Below are 16,563 nucleotides of genomic sequence, written 5' to 3' on the forward strand. Positions count from 1 at the left end.
TGCTAGCCTGTAAATTCATGCTGTTGCCTTACTTTTAATTTCCTTTATCATTAAAGCAAGGACCCAAGCCAGCAGGTTGAGTCCTTTTGTTCCTCTCTATTTTCTAGACTTGCCCACAGGTCTTGTTGACCTCCTGCAGTTACCTGCCCTTCCATCCTACGGGGCCTTGGGCAGGACCACAGAGCAGTGCACATGAACCTGGCACTGGCCTGCTTAGTAGATTCAAGAGCCAAATGAGGCCTGGGCCCTGCTTCTACATTGTGACAGCCCTTAACATGGCACTGAAGATCACTTCTCATTCAACAAATACCAAGGCAGCATCTTACAGTAGTTAAAACTTTCACCACAGGACTCCGAGCATTTAGGTCTGCATTTCTGCCTGTCAGGCGCTTGCTGTGTCACGTGACACAAATTATCTAATCGCTTTGATCATTAGCTGAATGCAGATGGTAATGGGACTCTTGCTATAAGGATTTAATGACTTCAGGAAAGGAACGCAATTACACCAATGCCTGGCACATAGCAAATGTTCATTAAATGTGAGCATACATGTTAGTTTACAGTGATTGTTTATTGGAGAGGATAAACAAGGTTGGTCACCTTAAAAACCAAAAAAATTCCATGATGTCAGAGATCAGTCACTGATACTCCCCACTGCACAAACCCAGGGGAAGTCTGTAGGTGATTCCACTTTCCATAAAGGCCTCTGGGCAGGTACTCTCCCAGCAAGGTTCAAAAAGGGATGCAGAAAAGGACTGATGAATTGAATTTTCCTTTCTCTTCCTTATCTCTTTAATTTTCAGAGTTTAAACTTTATCCCCAAGCTACTGTCACATAGTTAGGAGACTGTGCATGTTAATATATATAAACCTCCCAGCCATTTTTGTGTCTTACTTCCGGGTTCTTCCCCGACTTTAAGGTTCTCTCTCCCGGAAATTACCTCAGCAGTCTGACGAAACTAGAGCTTCCGCAAGGCGCGAAAATTGAAAAGCAACATGGACTGCGATAGGACAATGAAGATCGTTCCTCCCAGGAAGAAGTCCTCGGTCTCCCGCTCTATAAATACCCCAGCACTCCCTCTTCGGTCTCTCTCTCTCTCTCTCTCTCTCTGCCTTCCAGCCTCCTGCTCGCCTCCCTACAATAAAGATCTCCTGCCGGACCTCTCGGTGCCTGAGTGGCCTAATTGGGAAGGGGCACCCGAAGGGGCACGCGGACCCCCTTTCACATATAATAAAATGATTCCATACAAACATCCTAGTATTCCTTTTCCCCACTTTCCAAAAATATGTTTTCCTGCATTTCTCTAAACAAAGTTTTTTTTTACAAATCACAATAGACTGGAATAAACTATTTGCATCTAAAAAGTGTATGAGAATGGCTGTGTGAATAAAGGGAATGACTTAAGTGAAGGATGGGAGCAAGACAGGGGCCAATGACCTAAAGATACTGTTAAATCACTTGTGTGGCCGTGGTGGGAGACTCTCTACTTACTCTGCATCACTCCCTCCCCATCCAAAATGAACTGCAAAGAGCCAGATGTGGTGGTGCATGCCTGTAATCCCAGCACTCGGGAGGCTGAGGCAGGAAGATCGCTGTGAGTTGGAGACCAGCTTGGGCTACATAGTGAGTTCCAGGTCAGTCTCAACTACATAGTGAGACCCTGTCACAAAACAAACAAAAAAACAAAAACAAAAAAGGAAACCGCAAAGAACCAATCTTAACAAAACAAGTGTGGCAAGGAAGGGCAAATTCCAAGTGGAGGAGTTGGCTGGCCTTTTAAATGAATATTCATTGCCATATGATTTACTGGGCAAACAGGGCTGTTGGGTTTAAATATACCCCAGGGGATCCAGCAGGGAGTTCTTTATTCACTATATTTAAATGTAAATGATAACAAAACTGCATGACAATACACTTTGAAAAGCTGATTTAAAGCAGCATATGGGGAGGACTAAGGGACCAGTAAAAGGGATCTTATTATAATTTTTTTACAGAGTGTGAAAATCAGGCCAAACAAGCCAAGAATTCAAATGCTGTTACGGGAACTATTGTGTCACGAAACAGGATTTGTTTGTTTGTTTGTTCTTGAGAGGAAATAGAAGAAAACAAGTTCTCATTTTTTGTTCATCAGAGATAGTTATGGGTACCAATCAGGATCACCTGACTGACAATAATTCAAGAAAGAACCCTTTCCTTCATGCTTAGCTAACAAGTGCCTTGGTGAGAGTGAAAGAGAGAGCTTAAAAATACGGGATGGGTCCTAGACCTCCATTATGACATACAAGACTTGGTTGTGGGGACCCCCAGGTTGGAAACCACTGGTGCAGAAACATCTAACACACACACACACACACACACATTCATCACTTTGGGATAAAGAGCTGAAATGTTTCATGTCAGGGAAGAATGTTCTTCTGGGTGCAGAGGGAGCACAACCCTAGAGAAAAGCCCCAGAAGCCCCCATGATGTGAGAAGATGGGAAGGACCATAAATCTTGTGGTTTAAGGCAACTCCTTGGCTGAGGTGTCTCCTGCTGCTGACTGCGCTGGAGTCATTCTTCTCTCTATTCAAGAATGAGAATTAGACATTGTCCCCAGACCAGCCCCATCTGCAACCCAAACTGTCAAGCAAACAAACAAAACAGGTAGGAGAGGGATTAGTCTGAAAACAGAGAGGTCAGATAGAGAAGCAATTATGTACCAGCTGCAAGAATCTTTCCTTGAAACAAAAGGATGTCAGGGATTTGCATTAAAGCAATGCAGAGCAGCAGTCAGCAAGAAGGTTGGAGGTATCAATAAATCAAGATCGGCAAGAAACAATTTTAAAAGCCTGGTGAAAGTGACAGGTACATCAGTGTTGATTTGTTTGTTTTCTTTTACATATGTTTGGAATTTTCCATAGGAAAAATGGTTTTCTTCCTCACTTATTTATTTATTTATTTATTTATTTGAAGATTCTACCAGCACGCGCACAGGAGCTCCAGGAATAAGAAATGGCTGGGAGGGAAGGAACTAGAGAAAATCAGAACTTTTCAATAAAGACAAGAGTTGATTTGGAACTCTCATCAAAATCCATTAAACAAAAAAACAGCTTCAGGCCAGGGATTTAGCTCAGTGGTTCCACTGCCTGCCTCCCAAGCACAAGGTCCCAGGTTCAATCCCCAGTACCAAAAATAAATAAATAAATAACAGTCTCTAACTCTTACTCTCAACCCTGTCTGGGAAAGTGCAAAGCATTTTTCTTATTCCAAAGGCAGGATGTATTTCCCAGTGTGTAGTTGATATCTCATATGACTAAACTGGAACCCTAACCTGCAAGTTCTGAAGATAGCACAGCTTGACAATATACCAATTAAATCTTTTAATAATTTGAACTAGGTTAGTGGTTTGGTCTACCAAAATTGACCAATTATTCAGAATGTCAGGACTTTTGCCATACAGTTAGCCATAGCTTGCCTAATCCTGTTCAATTAGAAAGAAATGATCATAGTACCACAAATAAAGGGAATTTCTGCTATAATGAGTTCAATAACAGATCAAAACACCCACATTAAGCCACATCAGAATGCTGCATCATGAACTGGATACTCATTTCAAGAGGGACATTGTCCCCAGACCAGCCCCATCTGCAACCCAAACTGTTGAGCAAACAAACAAAACATGAGTTCCAAGATGAATGTTCAAAGAAGATGAGTCAGGACGCCATGAAGACTAGAAGTGATAATGGATTCAAGCTGAAGGAACCCTAAAGAGAAGACTGGTGGGGAGGATGTGGAACAGCTGTCTTTGGCTAACTGAATGTCTCTCAAGTATAAAACAGGTTAGATCTCCCCTCACTCCATGTCACAGAAAAGAATGAGCACCAACACTTCGGCATCTTGGGAAACCAAGCATCAGCCCAACAGAAAGACCAGTGTTGAAAAGTACAATTTTGCCAACTGCTCTTTGGCTGCTTTAGAAAGTAGCACATTGTCCAGACCTGAAAAATCCCAGGTGGATTGGACAGACACCTGTGAAGATACTGAGATTGCAAGAGTGAATGAATATCTGTATGATCTCTGAAATCTTCAGATAGAGATTCTATGACTTCTGGAGATGAGCACTTAGCACTGCCAAGCCAAGAGGGTTTTTTCAAATGATGTTGTTTATCATGTTTGTCCAAAGTAAATAATTTATAAGCTTTCCTTTGTTGGATGCCAAGGACATAATACCTTTTTCAAACGGTAACTACATAAAAACAAAATTCAGCCCCTGTGCCACCATTAAGCCTACTTTTATTGCACTGAGAAAACATTCTTAGATGTACCGTGCATCTGACAAAAGCATCCAACAGACAGTATCTGGATTCAGCTTCATTCTGGACCCCATATTTCCTTTCTTGCCAAATTACATATTTAATTGCTTCTAAACATGACTTGCAGATTCCCCCTATGTGTACCATAGCTAGGAAGGATACACTCTGGGATAGGATTCCATTCTAGCAAACACAAGCTATCCTGTATTGAGGGAAGAATCATTCAGCTTTGAAGTCCTTGAATCATTGGCACCTTTCTTACTTTCTGGTCCTGTCTTTCTTGAGGATGTTTTTTCTGTATTTCCTGGTTCTCAAATGCTTATCTTTTCTAACCATCTATTTTGACTAGGTGTTGATATTCTGAATATTCCTAAGAGTTTAATAATTCATTCAATTTGCTAAATATCCATGGTATCTTTCAAGTGCTTAGAGCACTGTGCTAATTACCTTAGGAGATCGGATGACCCCAGCAAGAGCCTAAGTCTGATAAAGAATATAAAGCACAGACATAAATAGCTACAACCACAGCACAATGTGCTAAGTGCTATAAGAGAGGTACAAACTAAGTGCTATCGAAGTTCAGAAGGTGAGAGGCTGAAGAAAACCTGGGTGAGACTGCAAGAGTAGCTCGTAAACCTTGATGCAAATGGGCGTCCTAAGGTTTTTACATCCAAAATATAAGGTATATAAAATATTACATTTTGAAAAGGAGGTAGTTAAGAGTCAAGAAAGGGGCAAACATATTCTCTGAAAGTATACCAAATGCTCAACAGCAGATAAATGGCCAACTATAGCCAGAGGCACTAATCAATGTCCAGTGTAAACCAAACACCAGAAAATCATTCCCATTGTGAACATGATCATTTACCCAGTCAGCCAGAAAAATTACAATTATGAAATTGAAATTACATTTGCTACTTAAGTGAGTCTTTTTAGGATTTAGTTTAGACTGGAAATGGTTCATTAAATAGTTCCTCTTGGTAATGGACTTCAATAGCACTTCCTGTTTTAAGAACCCTTTAGAATCATCCTCATTCCTACCTCGAGAGGTAGGTTATATCAAGGAGGAGTGAACTTTTTCTACAGATGTCCAGACACTAAATATTTTAGATTTTGTATTCCACTAAGTTTCTGTTGTAACCACATGATACTGCTGTTTTATGGTAAAGATATCCACAGATAATATATGTGTGAATGAAGGTGGCTATATGCCAGTAAAACTTTACAAATACTCAGACTTTAATTTCATACAATTTTTACATGTCAGAAAATATTATTCTTCTTTTACATTTTTTCAAGCATTTAAAAACATAATAGTCAGTTTTAGCTTCCATGCCTTGCAAAAACAATTGGCAGGTCACATGTGGCCCCCACGCCATAGTTTGCAAACGCCTGAGTAATCAATTACCTTATTTTATAGATGAGAAAAACAAGACTCGAAGAGATAAAGTGTGTTTACACACTAGTAGACATTTAGCTTATTAGTTTCCATATAAAGAAAAACTGGAACTTTTACCTGTTTTTATCAACATTGTTCACAGCATGGTAAAAAATCACATATTATCTATCAACTGTGATTCCCTGGGGTGTAACAAACAAATAATATTTAAATGGTGCTTAGCAAGTTTAATTCATGATAAAGACATTATGGCTTGAATTTATATGTGCAACATTTTATTGTGCTTCTTAATTTTAATTTATAATGTGTGATATTCTGCATTTTAAAAATTGCCTTATTTTAAAGAACTTGTATTACATGTGATGAGTCACACGCTGTTAATTTTTTTTATCTTATTGAGTTTATTGGTACTTTTAAAGCATACAGTACAGTTACATGCATCATTGGGATCTTGTATCCTTACGTGACAGATCTTGGTTCTCATTTTTTTCCCCATACCCCTGCCCTCCCTTCACCCCCTCCACTCTCCCCAATTTACAAAGACTTTGTTTCCATTTTTTTCCTTTTCTCATATTTTTTCTTGACCCTTATTTCCTTTCCCCTACACCTTTAGCCCTTTTCTTCCTATTTCATATTGTCAATTATACAATTTTGATCTTATTTACACTCTTAGTTTTTCACACCAGAGAAACTATTCGATATTTACACGTGTATCTTATTTATTTCACTGAAGAGTATGGCTTCAATACGCATCCATTTTCCTGAGAATGACTCTAGTTTATCATTCTTTATGGCTGAGTAGTACTCCATTTTATAGAAAAACCACATCTTCTTTATTCAGTCTCCAAATGATGGGCAATTGGGCTGTTTCCAAGTTTTAGCTATTACAAACTGTGCCACTATAAACATGGGTGAACACATATCACTGTGGTATGATTCTTTTAATTCTTTTGGAAAGATATCCAGCGGAGGGATAGCTGGGTCAAATGGAACCTCTAATCCTAGTTTTTTTTAGGTATCTCTATATTGATTTCCACAGTGGTTGCACTAGTCTGCACTCCCACCAACAATGGAGAAGGATTCCTTTCTCCCCACAGCCCCACTGGTATTTGTTATTGGTTGATTTCTTGATAGCAGCCATTCTTTCAGGGGTGAGGTGGAATCTCACTATTGTTTTCATCTGAATCTCTAGAATGACCAGTGATGTGGAACATTTTTTCATATATTTATTTGATGCTTTTACTTCTTTGTCTGAGAAATGTCTGTTCATTTCAGATGCCCATTTTTGAATTAGGTCTTTGGGGGGGCCTGATTTTTTTGAGTTCTTTATGTATTCTATTTAGTAGTCCTTTGTCTGAGCAGCAGCTGGCAAAATTTTTTTCCCACTTTGTAGGTTGTCTCTTAGCTCTCTTGGTGGTTTCTTTTGCAGTACAGAAGCTTTTTAATATGATGCAATCCCAGTTGTTGATTCTTTGTGCTACTGAAGATTTGTTCATAAAGTCTTTTCCTATGTCAATGTCTTCAAGAGTTCTGCCTAACTTATCTTCCAGCAAGTTTAGAGTTTCTGTTTTAACATTTAGATCTTTAATCCACTTGGATTATAGTTTAGTGTATAGTGAAAGATAAGAGTCTAGTTTTATTCTTTGGCAGGTTGAAATTCAGTTTTTCCAACACACTTTTTATTGAAGAGGCTGTCTTTCCTCCACTGAGAATGGTCAGGTCCTTTGTCAAAGATGAGGTAGCTGAGTACATCTGAAGTTGTTTCTGTATCTTCCAATCTATTCCACTGATCTTCAGGTCTTCTTCTTTGCCAGTATCATGCTATTTTTATACATGCTGCTAAATATTTATCAGCATATATTTCAAAAGTAGTACAAGTAGCTACTAATGTAGTTTAAATTCAGTGTTACACCTTTCTAAGGGTATCAAGATGTATGGGTTGGAAGAATGTTGAACCATAAAACATTGGAAAGCCAAATATTTCAGTTTTTTGAGTCTTTAAGATGATATGATTATAATTTTAAAAGTCACAGGAAACTGTAATTTTATAGTAAGAAGGGAAATGTTTGTTTAAATCCAATATTAGAGCTAAAAGAAATGTCAAAGGGAAAGCTCTTCATACTTACTTTTCAGGCCATTTCCTGTGGAAATGAGAGCAGGGTCATTTCTAAATGCTACAAAGTCACAGCAGACAGAACTAGGGTGAACTGAGTTCACCAAATCTGAGAAGACTTGAACAAGAGCCATCCACTTAAGCACGACAGGAAGTAAGTTGTCAACCAGACGAGACTTACTTCTCTCATCAGGTGATTAGGTTTTTGGGGGACTTTGTTTATTATCATTTTGGACAGCTGTATGGCAAAACAACACTCATTTATTCCATCAATAGATATGGTTTATACAATGATTCCAGTTCAGAAAATAAATAAAATCATGAAAAAAATTCATTTCCAGGAATAATAAAGAAATGATTTTCCAATGTTTAGATAACATCTCAGCAGCATACCTCCAATGAACTCATAATAGAAGGAACTTTGATATTTGAGATAAAGCCCACAGTCTGCTACACCCTCCTCTGCCTATCACCCTTCAAGGGCTTCCTGAGTGCTCTGGGTAAAGTCTGAGGCCTCTGGCATGCCTTCTCCCAGGCTGTTTTCTGTGTCTCCTCTCCTGCTTTCTCCTCTGTCTGCCCATGTGCATCCTATTAGAATAGCCGGTGACTCTTCCACCATTTTCCAGAGTGACAACTTCATCCTCTATACTCCCATTTACCTAATTCTCACTCTAATAATCCTGGCCACCTAAACTACTATGTTTAGTTCATTTATCTCTAGATTACCTTTTAGAAAAGAAAGATGTGTCATTAGTTTTCATATCCCTGAGGCCTAACAGTACCTGGAGCACAGGCATAACAGAACACATTTGTTGAAAGGATCAGAGAACACTGAGCAATGTCACGACTCTACCCTTCCTGCCTAAAAGTCTACCAGAGGTTTGAGGCCACAGCAGTAGGCAATTCTAACATTTCCTTCATTCATTCATTCAACAACCATTTGTTGAGTACCCACTATGTGTCTGGGACTATTCTAGAAGCTTTTGTAAACAGAGTAAATAAAGATCTCTGCCTTTGAGGTACTCACTTTTTATCTGGGAATAAAGGCATTAATAACAAATAAGGAAATATCATGCTTTGTTAAAAGGCAGTAAAAGCTAAAGGAAAGAGACATAAGTAAAGCAGGATAAGATGAACTGGGTATGTGTGAGGCATGAATTAAACCATATTGTTAAGGCAGGGATTTAGCTCAGTGGTGCTGCACCTGCCTCATAAGCAAAAGGTCCTGAGTTTAATCCCCAGTACAAAAAAAAATTTATGTTTGAGGGAACAGGACCTGCCAAATGAACAATTTACATCCTAGCAAAGACTTAGAGGAGGAGAATGAACTAGACATGGAGATATAAGCATTCCAGGTAGAGAGAAGAACACTTAAAACAAAGACTTAGACTGAAGCTAGGAGATCAGTGGGTGGCTGAGATTGAGGTAGAAGAGGTGAGGGACAGGTGGCAGACCATGGAAACCTGTAGGTCATTACATTAGGATGACTTTGACCTTTATGAGGAATGAGATGGGGAAATATGGGAGGATTTTGAGCAAAGGAGAAACATGATCTAACTTAGGTCTGGCTTACATTTTGAAATATTTTAAAAAGGATCACTCTGGCTGTTGTGAATTGAGTTTTTGTTTTTGGTTTTATTATTTATTTATTTATTTATTTTTGGTACTGGAGGTCAAACCCACAGGTGTTCACCAGTAAGCTGTTATCTCCAGCCCTTTTTACTTTTTATTTTGAAACAGGAGCTCACTAAGTCTCCCAGGCTGGCCTTGGACTGATGATCTTCCTGACACAGCCTCCCAAGTAGCTGGAATTACTGACATATTTCACTATACCTGGCATGAATTGACTATTGAGACGAAGGGTCTTAGAAATGGAAGACCAATTAAGAGGCTATTGCAGTAATTTGGATGAAAGATAGCAGCAGGTTGTCCCAGGATGTAGAGGTGGCTGAACCTAGTTATAGTTTGAAGATAGAGGAGAAATCCCAGAATATTTGCTGACATATAGATAGGGGTATGAAAGAGAGATGAATTAAGTATCAGTCCAAGATTCTTGGTCCAAGCAACTAGAACAAATGAAAAACTATGAATGCTTAGTTGGGCTTTTTGTTGTTGTTTTTTCTGGGATCAAACTCAGGTCCTTGCGCTTGTGAGGCAGGAGCTAGAACAACTGAGCTAAATCCCGGCCCTATGAATGCTTAGTTTTATCTAGGAGTTATACTTTGTTCACACTCCAACTGTCTGCTAAATGTCAAATGAAATACACATATCGCAGCACAGCTATGCATGTGGCAGCAGTACGATGTAGGAGAAGCAACAGAACAGGAGTGTTATGGAGCTGCCCTCACTTCTAGTAGCTAACATCTCCTATCTTCCTCTTCTGACCTTTTGTCCCCAGGACTATAAGAATTTTCTTGGTTGGCTAGAGAGACTGAGGCAAGACTAAAGAAAATGATGCAATAGATTTCATGGAAAACAGTTTAATGATAGTAGGATTTAAATAAGTTCCAATAAGCCAGGCGTGGTGGTGCATGACTGTAATCCCAGCACTCGGGAGGCTGAGGCAGGAGGATCACTGTGAGTTCGAGACCAGCCTGAGCTACATAGTGAGTTCCAGGTCAGTCTCAATTACATAGTGAGACCCTGTCTCAAAAAAACCAAAAAAAAAAAAAAAGTTCCAATATCCAGACTCCATTATTATGATGATAATGAAGGAGATGATGATGCCGGTAGTGGTTATAGCATTTGCCTTTGCTTTTGCTGCAGAGTTTATAAATCATGGAGATATTGTAAAATACAAAAGGAAGAGTAAGCGAATGTCAGGAGTCTGGCCTTGGTCACACTGTGGAAGCTGTTGACACATCTTTTTTAAGTAAAAATACTTCTGAGGCTAGCTGCCAAACCGTATCCAAAAAGGAAATGTGTTCCATGCAATTGAATGTTTATAGTTGGAAGATCTCTGGCAATGGAAGACGTCTCTACTTGTAAATAAAAACTACATTTACATATGTTGCGATATGGAACATATACATAAATAAAGTTATGTGGTTCTCCATAAAACGAACTCCTTTATCCCAGGTCTTAGTCTACAACATCAATTCCTAAGACATTTTGTCGAATGCCTTTGTTTAAACAAAACGGTGTACATTGGGGATTGTGAAAAAAAAGACATTGAAAAAATATTTAATGCATTTCTTTGTGTATTTTTGAGCAATTGAGGACGACCTTAAAACTCTACAATTGAAGAACTATACTAGAACATATATTTTACAGCATCATAAGTGTCAGTTAAGGGGTTGAGGATGTATGTAGTTCAATAGTAGTGTTTGGCTAACACACGCAAGCCCTAGACTCAGTCCCTAGCACCACAAAACAATAACAACAACAATAAAGCAAACACTACAAACAGAACACTATATTGGTGGCTGAGAGGACAATGATAATATAACATTTAGACTTCAATCTTTTCAAAGAAAAACTTTCAAAACTGGTTTTCATTCATTTTCTCAGTCATAAACTACTTTCATAGCTATTGGCTGTCAACTTTTTAAAAATAACAAAAATGTATATATTATCCATCTACTTTCCCATTTTCCTCTCCTGTCTGAGGGTATCTTAGAAACAGAGAGGTTCAAAGTTGAGTGTTGGCAGGTTGTGCTTTTTAGTTTGCCTCAACATTTTAGGCTGTTCATTTAGTTGTTCTAACACAGGAAACTTGCATATAAATGTTTCTCTGACATTCATTGCATTTTAAAGGATGTTCCCACTAAACTAGAATTCAAATTATTTCTTTTTTTTGACATGTAATAATTGTGCATCCTTATGGAGTACAATATGATGATTGAACACATGCATACAATGAGTAATAATCAGATCGGTGTAATTAGCATTTCTTTCTCATTAAACATTTGTCATTTCTTTATGTTAAGAAGTTTCATACCATTTCTTAAAAGGCAAATGAGTCATGTGTATGCACATACGCATGTCTCTGTGTGTGTGTGTGTGTGTGTGTGTGTGTGCGTGACAGCTACGTGTGCACTGGGAATCAAATCCACTTCCTCACATTCATACACGCTAGATTATAAGCCATATCCTCAGCCCATGAGCCTCTTAATTTTAATATTTCTAAACAGAAAAAGCTTAGATATGTAGACTAAGATCAAGTAGAACAAGAAGAGAAGAGAAACTGAAAATAGTTTTTCATTTAAAAACTGTTAGAAATATCACCGTTCTTGGTTATATTCCATCCCTTTGTTTCGAATGAACTCTGAATGGGAGATATGCCTCTCACAGTTAGCTTATATTTAAGTGAGATTCACAGTCCATTCAACCAAAGATAGCAAATGAAGTCACTTGTTTGTGCAAACAAAAGTGTTTGATTTATTTGTCTGACTATTCATCCTATGTCAGGAGCAGACACAGCTCTGACCAGTGAAACCACCATCAACCATCCGTATGTTCAACTTATTGCTGAGTTTGGTAGATGCCCACGCATTCTGAGTACCTTATTACAGCCATTGGTGCAGTGATGGACAAGTTTTAGATTAGAAGAATTTTGCAACTGTATCAACTGTTTCAGAGCCTCATCATTTAAAAAAAAGAGTCAACTTTAAGACCTCAATTCTCTATTTCTTATCCCCCCCAAAAAAACCCCAAAACCCTCTTTTTTTCATAATGTTAGTGAATCTTAGTATCTTTTTGTAAAGAAGTCTGAATAATTCAATTGAAGTCCAGGAGGCCACTGGGAATTCTTACTTTAAGACTCAACTGTGTCTCTGGATACAAGAACTTTGAAGTTACATATTTCCATCTTTTGCATTGGTGTTTGATTAAAATGCATATTTCCAAAACTTTAGGGTAAGAAACAAGCCTTTACTTTCCCAACAACCAAACCTGCTTTTCCTCCAGCATTTTTTATTCATCTACCTCAGACAGAAACCTACAAATTACCCTGAACTGCTTCACTACTGAATCACCAAATACTGATCTCTTTTCCTCCCAAATAACTTCTAAATGCACTCACTCTCCATGCAGATACCACCAGCCAGAGCCAGATAACTATCTTCTGACTTAAACTCTGTATTGCTGAAATATATGTCTAAGTAGTCACCAAATTCTTGCCTTTCACCAGGATATGCTTATAATTCAATTAAATTATTTTACTCCTTTACTTACAAAACAATGCAATATCTTCCCTGTCATTGTCTAATTTTTAAAAAATTTATACTGAGGATTGAACCCTAGGATCTTTTGAGCCACATCCTCAGTCCTTTTTCCCTTTTTATTTGAGACAGGTTTCACTAAAGTCACTTAATTGCCCAAGAAGGACTCAAATTGAGTCCTCAGCCTTTCAGAATGTTGAAACGATAGGCATGTACCACCATGCTCAGGGACATCTAAAACATCTAAATTCCTTAACATTACTTATAACCTTCATAACTGATCATATTTCCACCTGCCTCTCTAGACTTACTCATCATTCGCCTCCTCTTGAATCTTCTTGATTTTTTTTTTTTTTTAACAGCATGGTACCATGAGTCTGTGTCTCATAACTTCAATTCTTCTGCATGGTGAATTGTTCTGCCCAACACAGGGTTCTAAACGCTCATTTATTTTCTATTTGTTAAATAACTGTTGTGGGAAGCTTACTCCATACGAGGCCCAAGGATATATGTCAGTGATGAAGCCGAGCATTTTTTTCTGTCCTAGAGACTTTTTCTTTTCTTTCTTTTTACTTTTTTGTACTAGGACCTTTTGGTACCTTTTTGGGTACTCTGGACTTTGCACTTTCAAGGCAGGCAGGAGAACCACTGAGCTAAATCCCCACCTCTTTTAGTGACTTTTTCATATGAACAAATGAACATTTCAAGCATATGAACACTTTGTTAATTTCTGACAATTCTCTATCAGATGCAATCAAAATCATTTTTCTCAGAGTTTCATTTTCAATTACACAAGCAGAGAGTCCTCCTTATTTCCCTTTTAAGTGGAGCAAAGTTAGATCACATCTCTTTTCAAAAGATTGAATTTTTTAAAAGGTACAATTGTTCAAAGAAAATATTTTGAAATATAAACACCAAGAAATCCAGTTATTTTGCAATCATCAAAAAACTAAAATTCTTCTAATTTTTATGCCCAAACTAATCTTATCAGTACTTTCTTACGTTTTATTTAAACTTGCTATCTGACTTCCAAGTTGTGAATTTATTGACAAATAGAGCAATGAAAGTTCTTAGTTTTTAAGCACACAAAGATTGAATTTCCATATGGTAGAGATTATAATTCTTTAAAATTATAAAAACTAAGAATTTACAATAAAAAATTCTAACTTCACATTATGTTCTTAATGAGGAAGACCCACGAATACAACATCATTGGTTTATAGTTACTATGCCACAAAGCTTTTATTCCTCCCTGAAAAAATTTTGCAATTGAGTACATAAATGTGAAGTATCTCTGTCAAAAAATTTCTCCTTGTGCTTCTACAGTAATAAGCAGGCAAAATTATACCAATTCCCTTTCACAGTAAAAAAGTTCATTCTAAAGTATTTTATAAATACTGACTTGTACAATTGCTACTTTACTCTTCTCTATCTGTTTATAGTCTCTCACTTTTTTCCTCTGGTAAGCAATTAGATTTTAAAATATAGGTCCTCTGTTAAAGGTGTCTAATTTCAAAGTCTTATTTTATAACCTTGTTTAAAATTTTTTATTATAAATTTCAAATCCCTTAAAGAAAGTTTGATAATTTGATGTATTAAGTATTTTTGTGTTCTTTATCAGAAAATTTTAAAAGCCATTTAAAAGAAGGAAATAATTCATAGATAAATTGATGACAAAGAGGTCTTATAGAAATGCAAATTTAAGAACCCGCTTAGTTGATGGCCAATTTTATTCCGCTCTGTTAGTTTATGTTTGAAGGAAATACAGTGTTCACAGAATTTTGCATTCAGAAAATTGGTGAGCATTCCCTTCCACCTTTCATGCATTACAAAGGCCTCTGCAAGACAGTTCAGAAATGTGTAGCTCAAGACAACTCTGTCACCTTCTCTACACATGCACGTGGTTTCTCAGTTTCTCATTTGTAAAATGGAAGTAATGATACCTTTCTTATAAAGTTGTTCATTGGAATAAATGACATTAAATATATGAAAAAGTATGAACTAGCAAGTGCTCTACAAAAAGTAAATTACAAAATTTATGAAGAGCTCAAAGTTTCCAGAGATTCTACAAAACAATTTAATATGCATTTTGTCTTCTTATTATTGCTTCTTTTTACACGATCATGTGCTAAACCTTTCATTAGGCAATAAGCTCTTTAAAGCCATAGTGAGCACAGTGCATCTTTTTCTGTTGCTCTTTGGATTATAATTAACTAAGGGACACTCAAGGGCTTTGTTGACAGCTAGTTCACTAGATCCCCAGTGCTATTATCAAGTAAGTAATCAGCACTGAAAAGTCTCCCTTCACCTATTCCAGGTCTCAACTCTTCTGTAGCCCATGACTATTTTCACATGTTTTAGCTTCATGGCCCCATGAGAATTAGCAGGCTAGCATCCACTTAGCTTAACATCCTTTGCCATTGCTGCCAAACTCTTTCAGCTGTAAGACAGAGTCCTCGGATCTCAATCTAGATCTGTTCCTCTTCTAACAACAAGCAGAATTAACCATATCTTTAGCTCGAGCAAGAAAAGAGTAGCAACCACGGCCCACTCAAGGTTCCTACAGGTAAAGAGCTCCCCAGGAAAGCCCAACCCTGCCTGACTTCCAAGCAGGAAAGCAGTAAAAGAACATTAACATGAGATGGGTAGAGGAGAAAGACACCAGAATCAAAAGAAAGTAAAAGTAAGGTGTTCACAGGACACTGACATCCTTTAGAAGACTGACAGGATCTCTGGTCTTTGATCATGCTAGAACCAAAGTCTCTGTTTAACTGAAAAGTCGGCCTTAGCTCCACATAAAACACTCAGGAGCAGAAGAAACAGTGAGGCAGAGCTCCCTCTCAGCCGCTTCCTTCGAAATGTAAAAGTGCCTATTAGCTCTGCCCTCTCTACAAAGCGGTTCTGTATCCTTTTTGAAAGGTTTTTAACAAACGACGCCAGTTCAGGGCATCTTTCAGGTTTAGCGACGAATAGTTTTAGCCTACACTACCTCGCTGGTCTTTACGGATAGGATGTGGTTCTCATTAACCAGCACTGGGAAAGCTCTGGCAATGCCCAGGCTCAGGGAAAACACGTGTGTCCGCAGCCAGCTCCGGCGCCCCCTGCGTTTCAGCACCGTCGCCTCTGGAGAGCGCCTTGAGAGGGCCAGTCCGGGCCTCCCATCCGGCCTCCGGTCCTTCTCACCCACATCCCCTTTTCCCGAGTCCCAGGAAAAAGCACACCCCCAACTTCAAACTTCTTAATTCCTGCTTCTAAAGTGACCTCCGCTTCCCTCTCTCCGGGTCGAAATGCTCCCACCCCCGCTCCTTTGGGTGGCACTGGATCAGCAGCCAAGCCGCGTGGTTTCTCCCCCAGTGGCGCCGGATCTCCATCACTTCCCGGTCTCCGCTGGACCTTAAACCAGCAGCCAGAAGCCCGGGCGCTCTCCCCCGCCCCCGCCAGCCTCTAAGAAACAAACTCACGGTGCTGCGCCGCCACCCCACCACACACGCGCGCACAGACGTCCGTACACACTCCCGCGCCGCAAGCCTTCCCGGTGCCTTCGCCGCGCGGGGCACAGCCTGGGTCAACTCGGCCCGGATCGGCCGGCACCGGCT

At 38.8% G+C, this 16,563-nt stretch overlaps 1 protein-coding gene across 1 annotated transcript in view; it reads right to left on the bottom strand.

Annotated features, from left to right (window-relative positions):
* Nmnat2 (nicotinamide nucleotide adenylyltransferase 2) overlaps positions 1-16,563 on the bottom strand; it is a 157,159-nt gene that overhangs the window by 139,658 nt on the left and 938 nt on the right. The gene's annotated exons all lie outside the window — the stretch shown is intronic.

The sequence above is a fragment of the Fukomys damarensis genome, unplaced genomic scaffold (assembly GCF_012274545.1).
Source record: "Fukomys damarensis isolate Sample0158 unplaced genomic scaffold, DMR_v1.0_HiC HiC_scaffold_11, whole genome shotgun sequence".
NCBI lineage: Eukaryota > Metazoa > Chordata > Mammalia > Rodentia > Bathyergidae > Fukomys > Fukomys damarensis.